Here is a 26,088-nt window from a genome sequence, read left to right on the forward strand (position 1 = left end):
CCTTTGGGCTTACTGTGAATCCACACTTCCTAGAAAGTCAAGACTATCTCTTCTTGACTTTATATTGGCTTCTGTCTCTATCTCTAGCACCCAAAGGAACAATGTATTCATAATTTTCTAAGGAAGCTGAGCTAGAATCTAGGGTGGTGGTAGGTGGAGGGTGTGCACCCTTGGAAAAAGGTAATTCTGTTGCCCACCCTCTCACCTTCCTACCCTCCACTGGAAACCACTCCTCTCCGTGTTGACCTCCTGGATTGCCTCCATCCCCTCCCACTGTGGAGTTCTGTGTATCTGCTTGTGTTTTGGATTGGTTCACTGTCTGGATCTGTCAAGGAAGATAAGCATTTTTTCAGGAGCTGTGTACATGGTGAAAAATATACAGTTCTGGTTGTAAGGAACTCTCACTTGGGAATATTATTATTTAAAAACTTATACGTTGAGCTCAGTGCTGTCACAGAGGTAAGAATACTGTGGAAAGGCTATAAATATTTTTCCCCAAAGCAGGGGTTGGAAACATTTTTCTTTCCTAGGCTGTTGAGACTCACAGGAAAAAAAAAAAAAAAAGCAGTGATGGCCAAGTTAAGTTTTATAGTGGTAATTAATTTAATCTTCCCAACCACCTTATGAAGTTAGTATTATTATTATTCCCATGTAACAGCTGGGGAAAGTGAGGCTGAGGCAATCTAAGTAACTTGGCGAAAGGCACACAGCTACCAAGTGTGAAAGCCAGAATTTGAACCCAGATCAGTCTGATGACAAAATATGTTCTTTTAACCACCATATACATATTTACTGTCTTTCTACATGATAAAGATATGTTGTTGTTGTGAATTTAGTAGTTTTTGTTTTGTTTTGTTTTGTTTTTGAGACAGTCTCACTCTTGTCTCCCAGGCTGGAGTGCAGTGGCACGATCTCGGCTCACTGCAACCTCCACCTCCCCGGTTCAAGCTATTCTCCTGCCTCAGCCTCCTGAGTAGCTGGGACTACAGGCGCCCACCACCAGGCCCAGCTAATTTTTATACTTTTAGTAGAGATGGGGTTTTGCCATGTTGGCCAAGCTGGTCTTGAATTCCTGACCTCAGGTGATCCACCTGTCTCGGACTCCCAAAGTGCTGGGCTTACAAGCGTGAGCCACTGCACCTGGCTGAATTTAGTAATTTTTTAAAAAGATATTCAAAATACAAATATGACTGTGCTTATCTACCTCCTTCCCCCAGAAAGGAATGGGAGTGATAGTAACATCCAAGAGTTACTAGTGAATATTGTGATATGATTGGGGAGTGAGGGAACAGTTGCATTCCCAGAAGCTAAATAAGCATTTCCTAACTATGAAAGTTTTTTTTAACCCTTTCATACACTCTGAAGCCCCTTCATCTCCTTTATCATTCCCAAAGATGTATACTCAACTGCAAAAGAAGGAGACTTTGCTACTGGTATCACAGGATAGTTTCTTGTTGTGCCCTTTATGAAGCCATTGTCTCTCAACCCCAAACATGGCCTTCTGTGCCCTCCTGTGTGATGCTGGAGCTTGGCCTCTGCAAGCCACATTTCTGTCTTGCCAGCTGCCTCTCTATTCGGCTCTGCCAGTAGCGAGTTCTAGATGCTGCAAAGCTGCAGCATCCTTCTAGATGCCAAAAAAACTTATTTGATGTGTTTTTGAAGAATGTGGTAGAAAGCAACAGATTTCAGCTCAACTCTTCTGTGCTTAAGAGCCAGCATATTGGCCAGGCGTGGTGGCTCACTCCTGTAATCCGAGCACTTCGGGAGGCCGAGGCAGGTGGATCACAAGGTCAGGAGATGGAGACCATCCTGGCTGATATGGTGAAACCCCATCTCTACTGAAAATACAAAAAATTAGCTGGACGTCGTGGTGGGCGCCTGTAGTCCCAGCTACTCGGGAGGTTAAAGCAGGAGAATGGAGTGAACCTGGGAGACAGAGCTTGCAGTGAGCCGAGATCATGCCACTGCACTCCAGCCTGGACAACAGAGCGAGGCTCCATACAAGGAAGTGATGTGTACTTCCCATTTGCTTCCTGTGAGCTTCCCGTCTGTGGTACACAAGATACACTTCTTCACCCTGGCAGCAGCAGTTCTTTCCCTGAGGCAGCAGCTGGCTGAATTCAGTCCACAGGTTTTTCAACACTTGCACAATCAGCCTCTTCAGGTACCCTGGAGACACTTGTGTCACCTGAGCAGCACCTCCTCCTCCTCAGAATTTCGAGTTCACTTCCATGGGGGCCCTCGTCCAGGCTCTTTATTTTAATAATTTTCACCTCTTGCTTTTATCTCTTCTGCTCCCATGATACCTTAGAGTTCTGTTTTTACCCTCTCACCTAGTTAACAACTCTATGTCTTGTTAATGGCTCTCTCTGCATTAAATTCTTTCTGTTAAAATAACTGGAGTGGGCCAGGCGTGATGTCTCATGCCTGTAATTCGAGCACTTTGGGAGGCCAAGGCAGGTGGATCACGAGGTCAGGAGATCGAGACCATCCTGGCTAACACGGTGAAACCCTGTGTCTACTAAAAAATACAAAAAAAATTAGCCGGGTGTGGTGGCAGGCGCCTGTAGTCCCAGCTACTCAGGAGGCTGAGGCAGGAGAAGGACGTGAACCCAGGAGGTGGAGCTTGCAGTGAGCCGAGATTGCACCACTGCACTCCAGCCTGGGCAACAGAGCGAGACTCCATCTCAAAAAAAATAAAATAAAATAACTGGAGTGATTCTGTCTCCTGATCAGACCCTGGCCGATACGCCTATATAATTCAGGCCTCTGCTGTTTGGCTTCAGCTTCGTTCATCATATGACACTGTCATCTGGAAGAGCAGTCATTCCTCTAAGCAGCCTCTCTGATCCATACTTCATATTGCATTGGGAGTGCTGGATTTCTTTGAGGAACAAGAGCACAAGAGCAAACTCGAAGTTAGAACCTCTCGTATATTTTCTAGCAAGTCATGCATTGATCTTCTCAAAGTCATGATTACTTTTGAATTATTTTAAAAACTTATTTGATGTGTTTTTGAAGAATGTGGTAGAAAACAACAGATTTCAACTCAACTCTCCTGTGCTTAAGAGCCAGCATATTGGCAGGGCACGGTGGCTCACGCCTGTAATCCCAGCACTTTGGGAGGCCAAGGCGGGCGGATCACTTGGTCAGGAGATCGAGACCATCCTGGCTGACATAGTGAAACCCCATCTCTACTAAAAATACAAAAAATTAGCCAGGCGTGGCAGTGGTCGCCTGTAGTCCCAGCTACTTGGGAGGTTAAGGCAGGAGAATGGCGTGAACCCAGGAGGCGGAGCTTGCAGTGAGCCAAGATGGCGCCACTGCACTCCAGCCTGGACGACAGAGCGAGACTCCATCTCAAAAAAATAAAAAGCCGGCATATTTACTCCTCCATATATAATAGTATATGCAGAGGTAACCATAACTAGAATACATAGTAAAATTCAAACGAGCCTTGGTTTTCTTAGCAAGATTGGTTTAAGTACTGGACCTTTAGTTATAAATATTCCGTAAATAGTAACTTTCTGCCCTTCTTGGTATTTGCTACATTATAGTGAATATGATGGCTGACTCTCCAACATCCATTCCAAATTCTTATCCTATGCCAATCACAGTGAACCTATTCTCCTTGTCAAAAATTGGATTGATAATGGGCAGGTAACCCGTTTCAGCCAATTAAACATGAAGGAAAATCTGCTCTAGGGCCTCTGGCTAAAGTTTTCTTCCTAGAAAGAAACAGACCAGAAAGAGATGTCTCACCTTTTTTATTCCTCTACAAAGTATGTCTGGATGTGGCATCTGAAACTTCTCTAATTAGTACCTTATGATCATGAGAACAGCCAGCCTGAGGGCAAAGCCCTCACTGAGGCTGGAAGAGCACAGAGATTATGGTAGGCAGAATTATAGCCCCCACTAGAGATATCCATGTCCTAGGCTCTGTAATCTGAAGATGTGTTACTTTACGTGGCCAGAGACTTTGCAGATGTGCTAAGGAAGGGTATGGCCTTGAGATGGAGAGAGAGTTTTGGATTATCTGATGGGCCCAGTGTAACCACCAGAATTCTTAAACGTGGAAGAGGGAGCAAGAGAGTCAGTGTTAGAGTGATGTGACGTGTGAGACTCGTGCAGTCATTGCTTAGAAGGTAGAAGGGGTCACAAGCCAAGGAGTGTGGGCAGCCCCTAGAAGCTGGAAAGGCAAGGAAATGGATTCTCCTGGAGCCTCCAGAAAGGAAGACAGCCTTTCTGACACATTGATTTTAACCCACGGAGACCTGCATCAGACATCTGACCTCTGGACCTATAAGATGATAACTTTGTATTGTTTTAAGGCACTAGGTGTGTGGGAATTGGTTATAGCAGCAGTAGGAAACTAGTAACGAGATGGAAAGAATGATGGCTGCTTGATGACTTTGCAGAACCTCAGCATTAGCCAACTCTAGAGCAACCCTGCATTTCTTACCATGAGAGACACATTTCTGTGATGTTTAATCCAGTTCAAGTCTCATTTTCTGCTACTTGCAGCCACAGCTGTCCTAAGCAAGATGCATATGTACTTAGCAGAGTTCTGTGTCTAAGGCGGACTCTAAATGAGTGTTTGCTGAATAGTGAAAAAATGCAGGAGAAAAAACCCCAGAATCCACATCTAAAGAAGCAGGGCTGTTTTCTGATTCATAGTAAGTGTAATAACTTAGAACTTTTTTTTTTTGTTTTTTAAAAATAAAAGACACAAAAGATGTTTGGAAAGATGGATAAATTATTTGAATGCTGAGATGGCCTAGAACTTCAGCAGGTGCACTTTCAAATTGCCAGATTCATTTCCTATAGTGACCTCCAGGCATTCAGAGTCTCTTTTCTGAAATAACATTTCAGCAGATTCTGTGAACATGCCAAGAAGTGATTATTTTTACAAATCCAGATGATTTCCTAATTTAGGATGGCTCAAGCAGAGGAAGAAATGAAGGGAAGCATAGACTCTTTTTCCATCTCCACAGAGTGGGAACAGCCCTGGTACTGGCTTGAAGCAAATGTTGCTGACAACTATGAAAGTGGTTATCACCGGACAGCTGTTCAGTGGCCTCAGTGAACTCAGCTGGAGGCCCAGCCCAGTTTCAGATCAGAGAGGCCAAAGATCAAATGGTGTTTCATTTGGTTTCCATGCCTTTTCTTCACTGCCTCTGGGTTTCAAATTAGTTTTTGTAATTTCTGTTCCAAAGACTGTCCTGAGACCCACAAGACTCGCTTCATCTGCCACCCCCCAAATACACTTGCTTAGCCTCACTTCCTCCCTCTCCTCCCTTTCACCAGCAAATGGGTTTTTTAAAAAAGTAATTCATTTCCGTGGGAAAATAGGAATTCTCTTATCATGACACCCAGCCCCTGGCCATCTAGTGAGGGCCTTCTGTGAGGGTTGCGTATTTAAAAGCTTAACAGCCCTGATAGTTAGGATTCCTCCCAGGATCTGAATCCTGGGTGAAACACAGTTGGATCATCAGGGTAGGGAGGGAGGGTGTGCTGGGAGAGTAAATTGTGCCCCCAGATCCCAGATGAGGATGAGCTGTACACTGCAGATGGGTTTGTCGATATGCCTTTTCATATGAGAAATGGTCAGAATCCTAATTAGACTTATTGGTTGCGTATCTCCCCCTTATAGTAGCAAGTTGTAAAGTTTTAGAAATAATTTTCAGAGACTCTTGGCTGGAAGACTGTTACAAAGTTAGCCCACTTTGTGAATAATATTGTATGTACTGTCTGCAGAGGACATTGACTGTTGCTGAAGTGTCTGTATTCCTGTCCGTATTTTAAGTTTCTCCTTTTCTTCCCTTCCTGATACCATAGTCAAAATCTTACTGTTTTTATTCAGTTTTTTAAAAATTCTTATTGCATTGTAATATTTTCATTTGTGCTTTTTTTTACACCAAGATACCAAAATATTTTCCTTGCTGTGCCTTTTCTTGTAGCCACCAAAGCCTTCACTATTTTTCTTTTCTTTTGTTTTGTTTTTATTTATTGATTGATTTTTGAGACAGAGTCTCGCTCTGTCGCCCAGGCTGGAGTGCAGTGGCGTGATCTCGGCTCACTGCAACCTCCGCCTCCTGGGTTCAAGCGATTTTCCTGCCTCAGTGTCCCGAGTAGCTGGGATTACAGGCGCGTGCCACCATGCCTGGCTAATTTTTTGTATTTTTAGTAGAGACGGGGTTTCACCGTGTTAGGCAGGATGGTTTCAATCTCCTGACCTCATGATCCACCCACCTCGGCCTCCCAAATTGCTAGGATTCCAGGCATGAGCCACCGCATCCAGCCTTGTTTTGTTTTTTAAGAGACAGGGTCTTGCTCTGTCACCCAGGCTGGAGTGCAGTGGTGTCATCATGGCTTACTGCAACCTCAAGCAATCCTCCCACCTGAGCCTTCCAAGTAGTTGGGACTACAAGTGCACACCACCACACCTGGCTAATTTTTTAATTTTTTGTAGAGACAGGGTTTTGCTGTCTTGCCCAGGCTGGTCTCAAACTCCTGACCTCAAGTGATGCTCCCGCCTTGACCTTCCAAAGTGCTGGGATTACAGGCATGAGCCGCTGTGCCCACCTTAAACTGTTTAATCTACTGTTGTAAAAACATTGTACGTGAATATATTCCTGAGTGTAAGATAATTTTTTTTGTCTCCAAAGAGATGATCCATCCTCCGCCCCCTAGAACAGTTTCTTTCCCAAATCAATAGTTCCCCCTTATCTGCGGTTTCGCTTTCTGTGGTTTCAGTTACCCATGGTCAGCTGCAGTCCCAATATATTAAATGGAAAATAGCAGGAAAAACAATTCATAAGTTTTTTTGTTTGTTTGTTTGTTTGTTTGAGACAGAGTCTCGCTCTGTCGCCCAGGCTGGAGTGCAGTGGCGCGATCTTGGCTCACTGCAAGCTCTGCCTCCCGGGTTTGCGCCATTCTCCTGCCTCAGCCTCCCGAGTAGCTGGGACTACAGGCGCCTGCCACCAGGCCTGGCTAATTTTTTGTATTTTTTTAGTAGAGATGGGGTTTCACTGTGTTAGCCAGGATGGTCTCGATCTCCTGACCTCGTGATCTGCCCGCCTCCGCCTCCCAGAGTGCTGGGATTACAGGCGTGAGCCACCGCGCCCGGCCAGCCCGGCCCATAAGTTTTAAATTATGCCCTGTTTAAGTAGCATGATGAAATCTCATGCCATCCTGCTCTGTTCCGCCTGGGACACGAGTCATCCCTGTGTCCAGCATCTCCATGCCATACGTGCTCCCGGCCTACGAGTCATTTTGTAGCCCTCTTGGTTATCAGATTGAGAAAGGGTTTGGTACTATCTGAGGTTTCAGGCATCCACTGGGGACCTTAGAATGTATCCCTGAGGACAAGCAGGGACTACTGTATATACTTTTAGGACTATAGCTGAAATAATCAAATATGATATTCAATTTATTTAATGATGTATATATAATAATGTAGAAAACATATCTAGAATATAGTCATTCCACTTTAACTTTATGACATAGTTTCTTATAAACGCCTCCTTTGCACCAGTGTCTGAAGCCATGTGAGAGCGGTTTCCCAGAGCCTTGCCTTCCCTCTTCTTCAATTGCCATCCATGCTTCCCCATCCAGACTGGTGACTTTTACAGACTCTTACCCATAAGTCCCCTTAGGAGAGCAAGAGACTCATGGCACAATTTATTTATTAACTCAACACATAGTTATTAAAAATCCTCCATAAGAAAGACAAGTAGCCAGGTGTGGTGGCTCACACCTGTAATCCCAGCACTTTTGGAGCCTGAGGTGGGTGGATCACCTGAGGTCAGGAGTTTGAGACCGGCCTGGCCAACATGGCGAAACCCTGCCTCTACTAAAAATACAAAAATTAGCTGGGCATGGTGGCACATGCCTGTTATCCCAGCTACTCGGGAGGCTGAGGCAGGAGAATCGCTTGAACCCAGGAGGCAGAGGTTGCAGTGAGCCGAGATCACACCACTGCACTCCAGCCTGGGCAACAGAGTGAGACCCCATCTCAAAAAAAAAAAAATGAGTAGTGACAGGAGGTATAAAGTGCTCTTGAAGGTTGTATACAGTTCATACCTTCCTGTCTAATTCAGATCTGAACATGGTGGGTATCCTTCACCATCTGTCCCACGATTAGATTATAAATTGGTGTTAATTACAATAGTGTTTTCTCCATGGGGTAAACATAATGATGGTGAGATTACTATCACAGTAGCAGCTGAGCTGATTCATAATGATCTTTCTTGATTTTCCTGGAGTCTTACAGTGGATTAGATGAACCTACCCTATGAACCAGGGTCAGTGAGTTTCTAGTCATAGGAAATTAACCTTTCGGATCCCCACACCATTTTCTAGCCATACTGAGTACTAAAGATGAGAAACATCTAAAAGAAGGCCCATCCTGGCCAGGCGCGGTGGCTCACGCCTGTAATCCCAGCACTTTGGGAGGCCGAGGCGGGCATATCAGTTGAGGTCAGGAGTTCAAGACCAGCTTGGCCAACATGATGAAACCCCGTCTCTACTAAAAATACAAAAATTAGCTGGGCGTGGTGGTGGACACCTGTAATCCCAGCTACTGGGGAGGTTGAGGCAAGAGAATAGCTTGAACCCGGGAGGCAGGGTTGCAGTGAGCCGAGATCACGCCACTGCACTATAGCACTGCAGCCTGGCAACAGAGCAGGACTCTGTCTAAAAAAAAAGAAAAAAAAAAAACAAGGCCCATCCTACTGGGATACTTTGTTATCCAACTTCCCAAGTAGATTTTTAATCTTAAAATCATCAACAACCGAGGCAGTGTAGAAGTTTATACATTGAGAACACCCGTCATGTGACAACCCTTCAAGGGTTTCAGGTGCTCGCCTACACCTGAGAACCCCTAGCTGTTCTGCTTTGTCACACTGAGAGCCAAAGCTACTGCCAGGCTGGGGGACCATTTGCCCCAAGTGTTCATTTGGCTTCTGCAGCATCGGGTTCAGCACCATCCCCAAAGCTGGGCACTTCCTACCACCTACCTGAACCTTTCAGAGTGGCAGTGTGTTGTAGAGGACTAATTCCTTCTCACAGGCTGTATCATAGTTGAGTAAGAACTAGTGTTCGGAAATAGAAACACACATTTAACTTCTAGTTGAGCAAAGATTTTTTTTTTCTATTTTTGGTAACTAATTTCATTAAAGAGAGAAGAGATTTTTCTCTCATCCCACCTTTCTCCGATGTCAATTTTCTTTCTCATAAGTGCTCTTGTGTTTGAAAGCAGGGAAAATAAAGCTAATTGTTTCAGGTATTTTTAGCTAAGAGATGGGCTCCACCAAGAAGCTGTCAGGTACTTGGAGTGTCCAGGGTGAAAACATGATCAGAAAAAAAAATGTCAAAGAAGTTACTAAGTTAAGTTATAGTTACTAAGTAACTAGAGTTTGAGTCATATCTCAGGTCATAATGGTGAAATTGCCATTGGAATGTATGTCATAGTTACACATTATTATTTGACTCCAGTAGGACAATTCATGCACTTTATATTAAGAGAGATTGCAATAAATCCTTCCATGTTTTAACTGAAACCATCAAGGTAATTTAATTGGATTAAGAGAAAAACATAAATCAGATGCAGCTCAAATTAAACCAAATAAGAAAGAGGAAGCAAAATATCAAACTCAAATTTTCTAAGCAGTGAAACTTTTGTTCCGTTTTCTAAGAATTCATGGTGTCCATCTCTCTCTCTCTCTCTCTGTGTATATGTATATTTTTGTGTATATATGAATATATTTAAATTGCACATTTGTTTATGAAGTATTCAAAAATAATCATTTTTGGAAAAATCTAGCAACTTGGGTATTTTTCTATTTTTCTTTAAATATTCATTTTTTATTGAAAGGAGAACTTAGAGATGGGTTTATTTATAAAGTTATAGAAATAATTTGGACATATATATCATAGGAGTTAAATTATATCTCTTGGAATAGGAACTTTTACTGAATGCAAAGTATATAATATTTTCACTTCATTAGACACCATGAACCCTAGCAGGGGTCATAGCTACATCAGAGGTACCATTTTATTTTGAAAAATTTTAAAAACTATGGTTTCCAAAGGGAATTAGTGCTTACTTTGGAAAGTTACATTAAACGTGGAGATGATGCCTTGTGTAAGTTCTCGAACTGAGATGTCTGTCGCCATAGATCACACACTTAGTAACAAAGTGTGACATGGAAAGATGAGACGAAATGGCATTGACTTATGGGATCCTGTTTTTTCTCCACAGAGAGATACATATATGTGGAATCAAGTTCTGACCACTCCAAGTCTAGCTTGAAGAAGTTGTTAATGGGATTATGGTGTGGATTAGATCTGGAAAAAGTGAATAATTCCCAAGATAAATGCTGGAAGGGAGGGACGGTATAAACAAAGGAGATAATTTTAACATATATGCCAGAAGATTTGAGGGCTTAAGTTTGTGTAGGCACCATTGCTTTAAGATAGAGTGAGGAAGTGATATAAGTAAGGCTGTCTTATTCATTTTTGTGTTCCTGGTACTGAGCGCAGGGCCCAGAACACAGTCCATGCTTGGCAAATCTTTTTGGTGTTACTGGACAAAAAGGCAGGACCTCTTATGGAGGAAGGCTGCAAAAGAGGCCTTGTTTCAGGATGTCATTTGGACTTCCTGCATTGCTGGTTAAGAGCAGGTATGTCTACAAAATACTGAGAATACCACCGAGAAATAAAATTCCTTCTTAAGAAATACTGCTGTGTGAATGGGGGAAAAAGTGCTGACTTGAAATTGATCAATGGGTCCTACCTTGCCAGATTATCATGCTGGTCTTTGCTAGAATGGCAGAATTAATTAGATTTTTATAAAATAAAACAAATCATCAATTTATATTATAGCTAGATAAAAATGTGCCTATGAACATCGGTAAAAATTAGAGGAAGTCAGGCGCAGCTGCATGCTTCACAGCTACTAGGGAGGCTGAGGCTAGAGGATCGTTTGAGGCTAGTCTGAGTAAGATAGGGAGATTCTATCTCTAACACACACACACCCCTATATATGGGTCTTGGAGAATTTGAAGGAATGTCTATCATTAAAGCATTATTATTTTTTACTACCTTTTTTAGTGTTAGGTTTATTTAGTTAAATTTACATGTAAGGTCAGGCGTGGTGGCTCACACCTGTAATCCCAGCACTTTGGGAGGCCGAGGCAGGCAGATTACTTGAGGTCAGGAGTTTGAGACCAGCCTGGCCAACATGGTGAAACCCCATCTCTACTAAAAATACAAAAATTAGCCGGGCGTGGTGGCGCATACCTGTTATCCCAGCTACTAGGGAGGCTGAGGCAGAATCACTTGAGCCTGGGAGGCAGAGGTTGCTGTAAGCCAAGATCGCACTACTGCACTCTAGCCTGGATGACAGAGCGAGACTCCATCTCAAAAAAAAGTTACATGTAGCAAATTTCATCTTTTTTTATGAACAATTTAATGAGTTTTGATATATATACTTGAGATATAGAACAAGTCCATCACCTTCAAAGGTTCTTTCATTCTCCTTTATTTATTTTTTAATTAATTTTTGAGACGGGGTCTCACTACGTTTCCCAGGCTGGCCTCCAACTCCTGGGCTCAAGAGATTCTCCAGCCTCAGCCTCCCAAGTTACTGGGACTACAGGTGTGTGCCACCTGTGCTTGGCTCATTCAACCCCTTTACAGGCAGACCCTCTTCTCACTCCCAGCCCCTGGGCATTACTGATTTGTTTGCTGTCCCTCAAGTTTTGCCTTTTCCAAAATGGAATATAAATAGAATTGTGAAGTTTGTAGCTTTTTGTATCTGGCTGCTTTCACTAAGCATAATGCATTTAAGATTTATTCACATTGTTGCATACATCCGTAGTTTGTGCCTTTTTATTGTGGTGGAATAGCTTATTGTCTAGCTGTACCACAATTTGTTTGTTTGTTTATTTATTTATTTTTGAGACGGAGTCTCGCTCTGTCGCCCAGGCTGGAGTGCAGTGGCGCGATGTCGGCTCACTGCAAGCTCCACCTCCCGGGTTCACGCCATTCTCCTGCCTCAGCCGCCCGAGTAGCTGGGACTACAGGCGCCTGCCACCATGCCCGGCTAATTTTTTGTATTTTTAGTGGAGACGGGGTTTCGCCGTGTGAGCCAGGGTGGCCTCGATCTCCTGACCTCGTGATCCGCCCGCCTTGGCCTCCCAAAGTGCTGGGATTATAGGTGTGAGCCACTGCACCCGGCAATTTGTTTGTTTATTTAACAGTGGAAGGAAATTGAGTTGTTTTCAGTTTGTGGCAGTTTTGACTAAAGCCACTACAGATGGGTATGTTTGGATTTTTGTGTGAACAATTGTTTTTATTTCTCTTGGGTAATCCTGCCTAGGAGTAGGATTGCTGGTTTGTATAAGCATACGTTTAGTTTTCTAAGAAACTGATCAACTGTTTCTAAGGTGGCTGGATTATTTGCATTTCCATCAGTGGTGTATGAGAGTTTCAGTTGCACCTTATTCTTGCCAGCACTTGGTATTGTCATTTTAGAAATTTTTTAAAACTATGTATCTTTTTAAAAAAGATTGCAGTAATATATCTTTTTTTTAATAGTGTAGAGAACTGACCCTTACCTTTCAAAAGCAAAATCATCTGTCTTTCTCTGAGAAGCAAACATTTTGTATTAAGGTCATTTCTGAAAATAATTAGAGTCAGTCCTCATTCATTTGTGGCGCTCCTGTTCTGTAAAGTCACCGTGAACACCAAGTTAGTGCATTCTGAACCACTGTTCTTAGGGGAAATACAACGTTAGGGTCCCTCAAGCTCATAGCATTTTCATCAACCAATTAATGAAACCCTGCTTCGAAGTGTTTCTGTTAAGGACATACTATTTTATATACATAGATAGGTATAGATAGATAGTGGGTTAACATTGAACTCCTGGGCAACAGCTTGAATGAAACTTACCGAATACATGTATTTTCTCCGTAAGGCACATTGCAGCCTTCTTGTGCTTAGGAACTCCAAACGGCACTTTAGCAGTACACTTAAGGGCCATTTTAAACGGCAGAATCACCAACAAGCAACAACAGAAATGTGAAAGACTAAACACACCGCCGAAAGGACACTTGTTTGCAGTATGTGGAGCTGAAACGAGAAGGCAGGGCGTTGCCTTGCTCAGCCTCAGTTAGGAGTGTGTGGGTTGGGCGACTCAGACTTTTTGCCTCTCTCTGCATGTTCATGAATGACTCTGAAAGTTCCTCAAATATTGTCTTGGGGGTTACAAATAAGTTTTAGCAAGTAGGCAAATTCATAAATATGCAATCCATGAAAAATGAGGATCAAACTTTTTTTTTTTTTTTTTGAGATGGAGTCTCATTCTGTTGCCCAGGCTGGAGTGCAATGGCACAATCTCGGCTCACTGCAACCTCTGCCTCCTGGGTTCAAACAGTTCTCCTGTCTCAGCCTTCCAAGTAGCTGGGACTACAGGCGCACGCCGCCATGCCCAGCTAATTTTTGTATTTTTAGTAGAGACAGTTTGATCATGCTGGCCAAGCTGGTCTCGAACTCCTGACCTCGTGATCTGCCTGCCTCGGCCTCCCAAAGTGCTGGGATTACAGGCTTAAGCCACCGCACCTGGCCAACCATATTCTTGTATTTTAGAAAATGCATAAACTTAGTTCAGTTGAAATGATCTGTAATGATTTGGTTTAATGCCAAACATCATTCAATTTTTTTATTCCAATAAATTGATGAGAACATTAATTTGCCAAACCAGGACCATTTGGTATGAAGATTGCTTTAAAAACTTCTCAAGGCCGGGTGTGGTGGCTCATGCCTGTAATCCCAGCACTTGGGGAGACTGAGGCTGGTGGATCACTTGAGGTCAGGAGTTCGAGACCAGCCTGGCCATCATGATGAAACCCCATCTCTACTAAAAATCCAGAAATTAGCTGGGTATGGTGGCAGGTGCCTGTAATCCCAGCTACTGGGGCGGCTGAAGCAGAAGAATTGCTTGAACTCGGGAGGCCGAGGTTGCAGTGAGCTGAGATTGCATCACTGCACTGCAGCCTGGGCGACAGAGCAAGACTCTGTCTCAAAAAAGAAAAAACAAAAGAACAACTCCTCAAAATCTTCCTAAGATTTTATCCCCAGGCAAGTGCAAAGACATGTTCTTGATTTTATATTAAAAACTCTTGTGCACCATTGTAATGTATTGTGCACACACTTCATTCTTATAAAGTAATTTAAAATGTTGAACTCTGAAGTTTTGTCATAGTAATAGCTAAAGGGTATGTGTTTAAATTCAGGAACAGATTAACGCACTTACCAAACCTCCATTGCTTAAAAGTAATTATAAGTTTTCTAGATTGACTGCCAATATAATATAGGCCCCAAAGAAATCACCCCTCTTTACTGAGACAGAACAATAAATTGGTTTTCCTGAATACGGTGGGTAAAGAATCCAAGTTCTTGACCTTGAATATTTCACTGATCGTGTTCTATGCAGTAGGGAACAATCAGGATGACATTTGCTGAAATGTTTGAGATTTATAACATAATAGCTTGAGCATATGTGCCAAAAAATAGAAATCTTAAATCCTATCAAATCAAGATTAATTACCTATTAAAATACTAACAAATAGTGCAGTACAGGTGGCGTAATAAGCTGTCTCTCTTCATATATTGTTACAAAACAAACTGTTTTGGCGGTGACATGAAACATCACGGATCTTCTATCTCACTCTCAGTGGGAAAACGGAAAAAAACTGCTACTCAGTCATTCTTGGTGTGGATTTTGGCATTTCATTAGGAAATGCTATCTCAAACCTTTTCACTGAAAAGCACATGCAACTCTCTGGAAACTGCTATATTTCCTGGCTTTGTACTACTGCCAAAAAAACTGTTGCTTCTCCTCATCATTAACTACTACATATTTATTCTTTTCTATCTTTGTGGATAGTAACCCGTGTAGCACTCCCGTGAAAAGGAAAACAGTAGTTTGCTTCCTCCTCCTCACCAGCCTTGAAGAAATTAATCCCCTGGGCTAAATTTCTTCTTTATATTCAGCTTTCACTTCACACTAATAGTTTCAACTGTGGACGTGGTGGTAATAGCAGAAATGGTGCAATTATGTTTGTATTTCTTCATTAAAATAATTTTCGAAAGTTGTGGGAAAATGCTCATGAAATTTTATCATTAAATCTGAGCTAGAATAATAAAGCACAGTGTTGCTAAGTTGGCTTCCAATGAATAGTCAGTCAGCAAATATTTAGTGAGGATCTACTATGTGCCAGGCATTCTTCTAGGCTTTAGTGACACCATGGTGAATAAAATAGTCCCTGGCCCCCATGTAATTATTCTGTTTTCTTGTGCTAAATGTCTTTGTTTAAAATATTTTTTAAGGAGGCCAGGCACAGTGGCTCACGCCTGTAATCCCAGCACTTTGGGAGGCTGAGGAGGGCAGCTCACAAGGCCAGGAGATCGAGACCATCCTGGCTAACATGGTGAAACCCCGTCTCTACTAAAAATACAAAAAAATCAGCCGGGCGTGGTGGCAGGCACCTGTAGTCCCAGCTACTCGGGAGGCTGAGTCAAGGGAATGGCGTGAACCCGGGAGGCAGAGCTTGCAGTGAGCTGAGATCACACCACTGCACTCCAGCCTGGGAGACAGAGCAAGACTCTGTCTCAAAAAAAAAAAAAAAAAAAAAAAAAAAAAAAGAAAGAAAGAAAAAATATATTCTTTAAGGAAAGATGACAGAAAAGATGTGCAAAAAAACTGCTATTGAAAAAGTAGTGTGCTTAATGTATCTTCATGGTTTAAAAGGTGGGTAATAGTTTGGAAGTGGGTCTTTTGTGGTTTAAAAAGCATGCAGAATCTTGGAAAATTTAATGACTCAAACTTATAAAACATGGTACCTGCTTGATCTGTTATTCCGATTTACAACTTAGGTACCAGTTTTCTTAAGTAAATATGCCTTCCCCGCTTGCGTGGTGTTTTAAAGCTCTTCATTCCGTGAGCCCTCACCCCCACCCCCCCAACCCCTCCCCCACCATCCCCCCCCTCCCTGGCCACCACTCTTCGCATTCTAAAAGAAACCCAGCGGCATGCCATTCTTCTTTCTGAGACCCTGGACTGTCTATCTCTGAGTGGCGTTAACAAGCTGTACCTTTTCATTTGTTTTTTACCAAACAAACTCTTTAGCAGTGACATGAAATATCATGTCTCTTCTTTCTCACTCGCAGTGGGAAAAGGAAAAAAGAAATGTTCCTTGGTCGTTCTCTTTGTGGATTTTGGCATTTCATTGGAAAGTGCCAATAGGTATTCATTTTTTATGTTGCTCTGGAAAGCTGTAAGCAGCCTTCAAAGTCACAAAGCAAACTCAGTCCCTAACGGTTCTCCAAACTTAGGTCAGAAAGGTGGGGAACTTTATTTTTCTGGGCAGAGAGTGCATGAATCATACACTTGCAACCTGCTCAGCTTCCCTAAGTTCTCTTTAGCCAGCTTCTCCACTCAAAGAACTACACATCAATCTGTCACCAGTGGTCAGCAGCTCAGCAGAGAGCCAGTGTTATTGTGAACCTACGGTGGAATGACTTGCTTCCCAGCTGGTGATCAATCTGTGTTAGACGGCAACATGTTTGCTTCTACAAATGAGCTGGACCCCTCTGTAACATATCTCTGCCAACTTTTGAAAGAAAGAGTCTGTTTCAATTCTTTTCCGGGGTAAAGACAAAAAGCCTGTCTCCCTTTGCACAACCAGCTATTGAACAATCCGTGCAAATATTTACAGCCAGTATCCTAAGGAAATTGTTTTCAGAGGTCAGGAAGTTGCACTAAAAACAGGAAGAAAAAATACATGTTTGTGTGCATACATAGAAGATAAATACATTTTGCTTTTCTTTAGTAAAGATGATGTGTGCTCATGGATGCACCATCTCTGGAGACTTCTCCCTTATATATGAAAAGATCTTCAGGTTTAGGACTTTAGCTGACTTCTCCAAGCTCAAGATGAAATTAACATTGTGTTACTGCTATGGAAAATGCTACACAACTTTAACTGAGGTTTATTATTATTAATTAAGGAAGGACCAGATCTAAACTGGAAATAATTCCACCAAATCAGCGCTAGTCAGGACACACATGATTTGTCTTACTGATTGTGAACTTTCTTAAGATTCACTAGGGCAGAGAGGGGCAGGATAATCCAGAAACCAAGGGCTAGCAGATGCGCTTTGCGTTGTTAAAGCTGAAGAAGTAATTAAGAGAAGAACAGACAGGGAGGGGTGGCTCATGCCTGTCATCCCAATGCTTTGGGAGGCCAAAGTGGGAGGACCGCTCGAGGCAGGAGTTTGAGACCAGCCTGGGACAACATAGCAAGACTCTGTCTCTATAAAGGAGAGAGAGAGAGAAAGAGAGAAGAATGTGCGAAAGTGTGTGTGAATGAAGAATGGGATGAGGACTGGTGGACAGGAAATAGAAGTGTGAGGGAGGTCTTTGTGTCAAACTAGGTATGATACAGTGCTATGGTATGTTCTGGATAGGTATGAATGAACACGATGACAGAAATCATTCGTCGTGTCACATGATGACACAGGAAGTTATTCATGAAAAGGGCAAGGCAAAGTGGAAAACTTTGAGGAAGGGCCAAAAAGGAAGGGTGTATATTGGGTATTTGGTAATAAGAGCTGATGGTCCGCCTTGCCTATGATCATGTCAGCCCACCAGACAAACAGCTTCTGTTTAGTTGTCATTTAGTAGAGAAATACAAAGGAACATTGGAATGTTTTGCACCTATGGTAGGTGGGGTTCCTCATTTCTCCTTAGAGAAGAGTAGGGGTTCCAGACCCACAGAGGAGCCAGTAGAAATAATATAAATGAGTTAGGAAGAAGAGAACTCTGGAAAAGGAGGGTTGGAAGTTACCTTGGCCTCAGATTATTGCACAGTTGGACAATGACTGTGGTTCTGTGGCTCAAGGGAGTGGCTCTGTGTGGCCCTGTGGCTCAAGGGGAATGGCTCTGTGGCTCGGGGGAGCCCTAGAAGGGATTTCTTTGTTAAGAAGCAGTTATTAGATGAGCTTAATGGTACCCTCCAATATCATACCACATGAACTCGCAACAGACTGTCCCACATTGCTTAATTTAAATTTCCTTGGGGATGCGGACTGTGTGTGGTCTATCTTTGTGCTCTCCCTTACATATAGTAGGTACATTGTAGATGCTTAATGAATGAGTGACTCTAGTTCTGTTCTGGGAAAGAGAAAAGAGTTGAAGGCCCTATGGCTGCTTTCAGTAGTTGATTTAATCATTCAGCTCCAAATGTGAAGATTAGCAACTCCTAAGAATAGTGGTGGTTGCCCTTTTGGATATATGATCCTCCACATTCCCAAGCCTGTGTTTGAAGGTAACCTGCAAGGAGGACACATTACAGAAGGGCATGGTTATCTTCTTTGATGTTAACTGCCATGATGACTAGTATCTTCCAAACATCTGACCAACTCTCCATAGCACCCTGTAGCCCTTTTATCTGTGAGATTATCTTAGCTCAATCTATAACCAGCATGTCTCCACATTTCATCAGCTTTTGACTATAAATGCATTACATTGACGCCTCTGAGGCCATATTAACATTATCATCCATACCTGACTGACTCCCCTCTCTAAATGTTTTAATGAGTCCCAAGAGGATATCTCACACGTTCTTAGGAGTCTGGCTGCTAATAATATACCACACCACTGCTACTCATCTATACCACCTGGAGACAATGCTTGCCCCTCAGTGCTGTAATTTGGGACCTCCACTATTCACTTCTTTTGCTCCAAGGTGACCACTAAAGTTTCAATAAAGAAGATACAGGCTGGGGACAGTGGCTTGTTCCTGTAATCCCAGCGCTTTGGGAGATCGAGTTGGGCAAATCCCATGAGGTCAGGAGTTTGAGACCAGCCTGGCCAACATGGTGAAACCCCGTCTCTACAAAAAATACAAAAAATTAGCCAGGCGTGGTGGCACATGCCTATAATCCCAGCTACTTGAGAGGCTGAGGCAGGAGAATCACTTGAACCCAGGAGGTGGAGGTTGCGGTGAGCTGAGATCACCGAGATTGCAACAGCGCACTCCAGCCTGGGTGACAGAGCAAGACTCCGTCTTAAAAGAAAGAAACTATGGCTTGGGAGTAATGTGGATGATGGATAGGAGGGGGGTTGGGATGGTAGGCAGGGAAACCAGTCAGGAGGTGGCTTGAAGTAGTTCAGTCATGACATGATGTTGGCCTAGGCTGGAGTGGTTAGGATGAGAAGATAGGGAGAGAAGTGGATGGATGGAGGGGAGGTTTTAAAAGTAGTAGGACCAGTGATTGATTGGGTTCTGCCTCAGGCAGCTGCATAGATGTCAATGGCCTTGACTGCCATAGGGCACACAGGACGAAAAACGTGTGTGGCGGTAAAGTGAGAAGACACTGAGTTCAAAGACACGTGGGGTGCTCTCAGCTTAGGTGTGTCAGAAATAGTATGCTGCTTTTGAATCTGGAGCTCAGGGGAGAGCTATAAACTGGAAATTTAGATCTGAGAGTCAGCCTGTGGATGGTAATCAAAGCCATGGTGCTGGGCGCGGTATGTAATCCCAGCACTTTGGGAGGCCCAGGTGGGCGGATCACGAGGTCAGGAGATTGAGACCATCCTGGCTAACACGGTGAAACCCCGTCTCTACTAAAAATACAAAAAATTAGCCGGGCGCCGTGGCAGGCGCCTGTAGTCCCAGCTACTCGGGAGGCTGAGGCAGGAGAATGGTGTGAACCAGGGAGGCGGAGCTTGCCGTGAGCTGAGATCGCGCCACTGCACTCCAGCCTTGGCACAGAGCGAGACTCCGTCTCAAAAAAAAAAGTCATGGTGCTGAGCATAGATGGAGAAGAGCTCAGCGTCTTAGGGCAGCGCCCTGGGGAGCCCCATTATTTACAGGAAGGGTGTTGTGAAGTAGCAGTCAGAAAGGAATGAGGACGATCAGGAGAGTGTGATTAACAAGGTCAAAGGATATAAGGATATTTGACTCAGTTTCTTTTTTTTTTTTTTAGATGGAGTCTCGCTCTGTCGCCAGGTTGGAGTGCAGTGGTGCAACCTTGGCTCACTGCCACCTCTGCCTCCTGGGTTCAAGTGATTCTCCAGCCTCAGCCTCCCAAGTAGCTGGGACTACAGGTGCATGCCACCACACATGGCTAATTTTTGTATTTTTAGTAGAGACAGGGTTTCATCATGTTGGCCAGGATGGTTTTGATCTCCCAACCTCGTGATCCGCCCGCCTCGTCCTCCCAAAGTGCTGGGATTACAGGTGTGAGCCACCGTGCCCAGCCGTATTTGACTAAATTTCTAAAGGTCCTGTCTCATTTTAATCTTTTTTCATTATGTTGTATTCATCTTAGCATTTGCCCCTTCATACTCAGGATTAGTAATTATTTGAGTACATCTTCATGCCTCTCGTTTGGCCTGAGTTTGAAATGTTAACTCCAGTTTGGAGGTGATGAGGGAAGCATGTGAGAAAGGATGAGGCACAGGAGTGGAATCAACCCCTGGGAGCTGGAGATGGAGAGGAGGCCAGCCATGGTGAAGCGAAGGAGGAGTGGGTGATAGCTTTGGGGAAACTGAAGTGCTTGTAGGATATGGAGCCAGCATTTCAAGTGTTGGGAAATTACTGAAGACTGTTCAAAATGACAGTAACTGTGGTTTAAAAAAAATCAGGCTGGATGCGGTGGCTTATGCCTGTAATCCCAGCACTTTGGGAGGCCGAGGCGGGTGGATCACCTGAGGTCAGGAGTTTGAGACCAGCCTGGCCAACATGGCAAAACCCTGTCTCTACTAAAAATACAAAAATTAGCCGAGCGTGGTGGTTCACGCCTGCAATCCCAGCTACTCAGGAGGCTGAGGTGGGAGAATCGCTTGAACCCAGGAGGCGGAGGTTGCAGTGAGCCAAGATTGCACCACTGCACTCCACCCTGGGTGACAGAGCGAGACTCCGTCTCAAAAAAAAAAAAAAAAAAAAAAAAAAAAATCAGTGATTCACTATGATTGTATTGGGCAATAATGTGAAACATCATGGATGTCATTGACCAATGGAGATAATTGTAGTAAATTGGGGGTGAAGTGTTAACTAAGATGGTGACAATGAGAATGAAAAGCAGGGGACACATTTGAGAGGGATTATAAAGTAGGAATCGGCAGGTTTGGGGGATGGATCTGAAGGGAAATCCAAGGGGAAGGGATGAATCAGAGATGACTCCCAGCCTTTGAGCACATATAAGTAGGTAGGTAATGGTACTAATAACAAATCTCCAAATTTTAGAGTTAGGAAATATGTTTCAAATCATCCGATTCCATGTTTCTTAAATAGGCTGTAAGGGAGTATCCAGATTGGAAACCATTATAGAAATAATTGTCAACTCTTCTTTATGACTTCCCTTCCTTTTGCCCTTTTCCCAGTGGTATTTTCCATGGTTCTGGAAATGACCTACTTTATGCCACCACTATATTTAGGCTGCAAATTTCCCCTGTCCATCCTGACCAAGATTTGAAAAATCCCATGTGGAGAGGAACTTAATTACAGAATACCCTTTGCCATGTGTCTTTTTATTTTCCCTATATGCCGGGGGTACTTTTGGGGTGAGAATTGAAAGGGAAAAATGGTAATGTGTGGGAATGTGTTCCAGCTCCAGACTTCCTCCTCACCCCACCAGAAAGCAGTATTGATGGTGCTTTCCTGATTAAAAAATTGCAAAATTTGGCCAGGTGCAGTGGCTCACGCCTGTAATCCCAGCACTTTGAGAGGCCAAGGCAGGCAGATCACAAGGTCAGGAGATTGAGACCATCCTGGCCAACATGGTGAAACCCCATCTCTACTAAAAAGACAAAAATTAGCTGGGCATGGTGGCACGCACCTGTAGTCCCAGCTGCTCGGGAGGCTGAGGCAGGAGAATCACTTGAACCTGGGAGGCAGAGGTTGCAGTGAGCTGAGATCGCACCACCACAAAAAAAAAAAAAAAAAAAAATTTATATGGCAGTAAGTACAGTAGTGATCATAACAATTAGTTATTACAGTGTGGAGAAGATATGACTATTGAAGATATAAGTAAATTTTGCAAACTGATATCAATTTTTTAATTGTTTACAAATGTCCAGCCACATTGTATGCTGCTACATTAAAATAAGTGTTTTGTTAGGCATTGGTCTTCACCAAAACAAATGCTATGTTCAGATCATGAGAAATAATGGTCTTGCTCTGCTCAGTACTGTTAAAAATTCATCTGTTTTGTTTGATTCAGTTATGCATGCCGCATTAATGAACTAGAATACCTTATCTAGAATTGGGACCAGGCCCAGGTGAAACCAGCAAATGATACCATGTGAAGTGCCAGAGTATAGAGCTAGGATCAGCAAGCTATGGTTTACCCCTTTTTTGTACAGGTCATGAGCCAAGAATGGCATTTATATTTTTAAATGGTTGAAAAAAAATCAAAAGCTATTTTGTGACACATGAAAATGATATGAAATCCAAACCTTAGTGTCCATAAAACTTTTGGTAAAAACAAAACAAACAAACAAAAAACCAGCCATGTTTGTTTGACTATGATTTTTTTTTTTGTTGTTTTTTGTTTTTTTGAGATAGAGTCTCGCTCTGTCATGCAGGCTGGAGGGCAGTGGCGTGATCTCAGCTCACTGCAAGCTCCGCCTCCCGGGTTCACGCCGTTCTCCTGCCTCAGCTTCCTGAGTAGCTGGGACTACAGGCGCCACCACCACCGCCCGGCTAATTTTTTGTATTTTTAGTAGAGACGGGGTTTCACCGTGTTAGCCAGGATGGTCTCTATCTCCTGACCTTGTGATCCACCTGCCTTGGCCTCCCAAAGTGCTGGGATTACAGACGTGAGCCACCACACCCGGCTGTTTGACTGTGTGTTATATATGGTTGCTTTTGCACCGCAACAGCAGTTTTGAGTAGTTGCAACAGAGACGTACGGCCTACAAAACCTAAAATATTTACCACCTGGCCCATTGCAGAAAATGTTTACCAACCACTGGTCTAAAGCCGTGTTTCCCAAACCTTAGTGTGCCAATGAATTACCTGGGGATCTTGTTAAAAGACAGATACTGGTTCAGGAGGGCCAAGGTGGGACCTGAGAGTCAGCACTTCTGACCAGCTCTCAGACGATGCCAGAGTTGCCGGTCCTTGGCGCACACTTGCATTTGTACGATATTTAAGAGGTGGGTGGGGGAGGGGGGTAGTGTGTTGTAGAGGAGAGATGATCAAATTTTATACAGTAGAAATAGGCTTTTTTTTTTTTTTGAGATGGAGTCTCACTCTTACCCAGGCTGGAGTACAGTGGCACAATCTCGGCTCACTGCAACCTCTTCCTCCCGGGTTCAAGCAATTCTTCTGCCTCAGCCTTCTGAGTAGCTGGGACTACAGGTGTGCGCCACCACGCCCGGCTAATTTTTTGTATTTTTAGAGTTGGGGTTTCACCATGTTGGCCAGGCTGGTCTCAAACTCCTGACCTCGTGATCTGCCCACCTCGGCCTCCCAAAGTACTGGGATTACAGGCATGAACCCACCGCACCCAGCGAGAAATGGGCTTTTTATACCTTATTTCAAAGGCCAGAATAAGTACCAGTTGATTCCAGCTCTGCTTTTTACCTTAGGAAGAACTTTCTAATGATTGAAATTCATCATGGAATCACTGCAATGGCCGCAAACAGAGGCATCTAAGAGACTGGGAAAGTGGCCGGCCTGGTGAGATCTCCAGCTTAATTTCTTTGACTGACAAAGAAAAGGCAAAGTGCGAGTATGAATTAGCAAGCCAGACACTGAATTGCTTATAGATATAAGGCCTAGCCTAGCAGGGACAGTATTAATTGAACTAATCTCTTAAATGGCACAACTGCTGGTTTACCTTTGTACCAGGAATAAGTAACTATTGAGGCCTAACATTAAATCAACTCATAAAGAGTAAATGTGTAGCTGTGGGTTTATAATTTAATTTGTACTGACTGAAAAAGCTACAGTTGTCAGACGTCTGCAATTTCATTTTTTCACTCATGAGCCAGTTAAAAGATAATCCCTGCCATTGTTACTCTTCGCTTGTGTCCATTTCATGCACATCCCCTCCCTGAAAGCTGTTGTATCAGCCTTATGAATGGATGTATATTTGTAGCTGGATCTTCCAGCTGCAAGTCATTGTAGCCCTGACGAGTGAATCCTCTTGTTAATGGCTCCTTTAAGCAGTACTTTTGGTGGGGAAAGAAAAGAGAGAAAGAAACTAGCCATTTTGAGCAGGCCAATCAATGTTGGAGACCAGAGCGCATTTAGACAGATGATCGAGTAATGGAATATTTAAGCAACGTGATATTTGCTATTGATGAATACTTTTAAAACCATAAAACTCATTAAATTAATAGTACAACTGTCTGCTCAAAATTCAGTGAGTGCTTATAGTCGTGGTTTCATTGTATTTCTCCACTTTGAACGCTTTTCATTTCAGCTTGTCACAGGCCTTTAAAGGCATGATTTATGCTTCATAATACCCTAAGGAGGTTAAGTATTTTCATATTTATTGCACAGAAGAGTATTTTGTGATTGCTTGCCTGTCCTAAAATCAGCTTGGCTGGAAAAGGACCTAAGAATTCTGACCTCAGCTCTGTATCCAAACCAGGAGTCAGCGTTTGAAAAATGTGAGTCAATATCTTGCCCAGAGAGTTTGTTTCATTCCACTAACCTGGGGCAAGAACAGATGGTGGGAGGCAGCAGACAAACAATGCTGCTTTTTCTTTTGTAAATCTGCCTAGATCCCTACATCCCAGAGCTGGGCCACATTGATACAGGCCGAACATCTTTCAGCTCTTTCAGATGTTTTCAGCCAGCTCTTCATCATCCACCATGTTATGTTGATCGTGGTCGTAATTGTTATCCTGAATGATTAAAATCCGAGTAGGTCAAAGTGTCTGTGATCTGTCCGAAGCGTGTTGGCCATCTTACCCTCACCAGTATTTTTGTGTATTGATATTTTTCAAAATCAGAATCATTTTAGATGCCCAGAGACCCTAGTGTACTTTCCCCATTCTACGTGCCCACTTCTGACTTGCCTTTCATGGAGTCTTTGGGTTTTTTATGGTTATCTCTCTTTTGGCAAGTCAAAGGTAGGGTACTTTTTTTTTTTTTTTTTTTTTTTTTTTTGCGATGGAGGCTTGCTCTGTTGCGCCCAAGCTGGAGCGCAGTGGCATGATCTCAACTCACTGCAAGCTCCGCCTCCCGGGTTCATGCCATTCTCCTGCCTCAGCCCCCCAAGTAGCTGGGACTACAGGCGCCCGTCACCACTCCCAGCTAATTTTTTTTTGTATTTTTAGTAGAGACGGGGTTTCACCGTGTTAGTCAGGATGGTCTCGATCACCTGACCTCGTGATCCACCTGCCTCGGCCTCCCAAAGTGCTGGGATTACAGGTGTGAGCCACGGCACCCGGCCAAGGTGGGGTACATTTTAAGAAAAACATTTCAGGACCCACGTATGTTGTTTCATTCATTTAGCTAGATGGATTATATCCCTTTTGGCTGTAGCTTGCTGAGAACCAGTGGCTTGATTCCCACAGTCAAACCCTAACGGATTCCTTCCCTACAGAGTCTGTTTTTCTTTCATCCCTCCATATACCACTCTCTTTTGTTTTTAAAATTTTTTTAATTGACAAAAATTATTAGGTAAAATATATTGTTTGAAATATGTATACATTGTAGAATGAATAAATGGAGATAGTTAACATATATGTTACCTCATATATTTAAACCTTTGAAAATACTGTTCTTGTGACATGATTTGATGCTCAAAAAACTCTGGTTGTTTTCTTATTATCTAAAGGATGAAATTAAAATTCCTTAGGCTGTTACTAAAGGCCCTCTTTAATTCAACCCTCGTTTTCTTCTACTCCATGTAAGTTTCCTCTATTTCAATTCCACATATATCTTCTATTTACCTATTACGATTCTAGGTGCTCTTTAAGCAGTGGGTATAAAGCCTTATGTTTTTAATTTGTCTGGGGAAACAGGGCATGTTTTCACAATCCAGATAAGTAAT

At 43.1% G+C, this 26,088-nt stretch overlaps 1 protein-coding gene and 1 long non-coding RNA gene across 6 annotated transcripts in view; one reads left to right on the forward strand and one right to left on the reverse strand.

Annotated features, from left to right (window-relative positions):
- Nucleotides 1–26,088, forward strand: part of STX8 (syntaxin 8) — a 326,781-nt gene that overhangs the window by 114,479 nt on the left and 186,214 nt on the right. The window lies entirely within an intron of this gene.
- LOC129137626 (uncharacterized) lies at nt 764–9,291 on the reverse strand. Its single transcript, XR_008540312.1, has 2 exons — nt 9,210–9,291; nt 764–2,884 (listed from the first exon to the last, which is right to left on the reverse strand). It is a non-coding gene; the product is annotated as an uncharacterized LOC129137626 (long non-coding RNA).

The sequence above is a fragment of the Pan troglodytes genome, chromosome 19 (genome assembly GCF_028858775.2).
Source record: "Pan troglodytes isolate AG18354 chromosome 19, NHGRI_mPanTro3-v2.0_pri, whole genome shotgun sequence".
Classification (NCBI taxonomy): Eukaryota; Metazoa; Chordata; class Mammalia; order Primates; family Hominidae; genus Pan; species Pan troglodytes.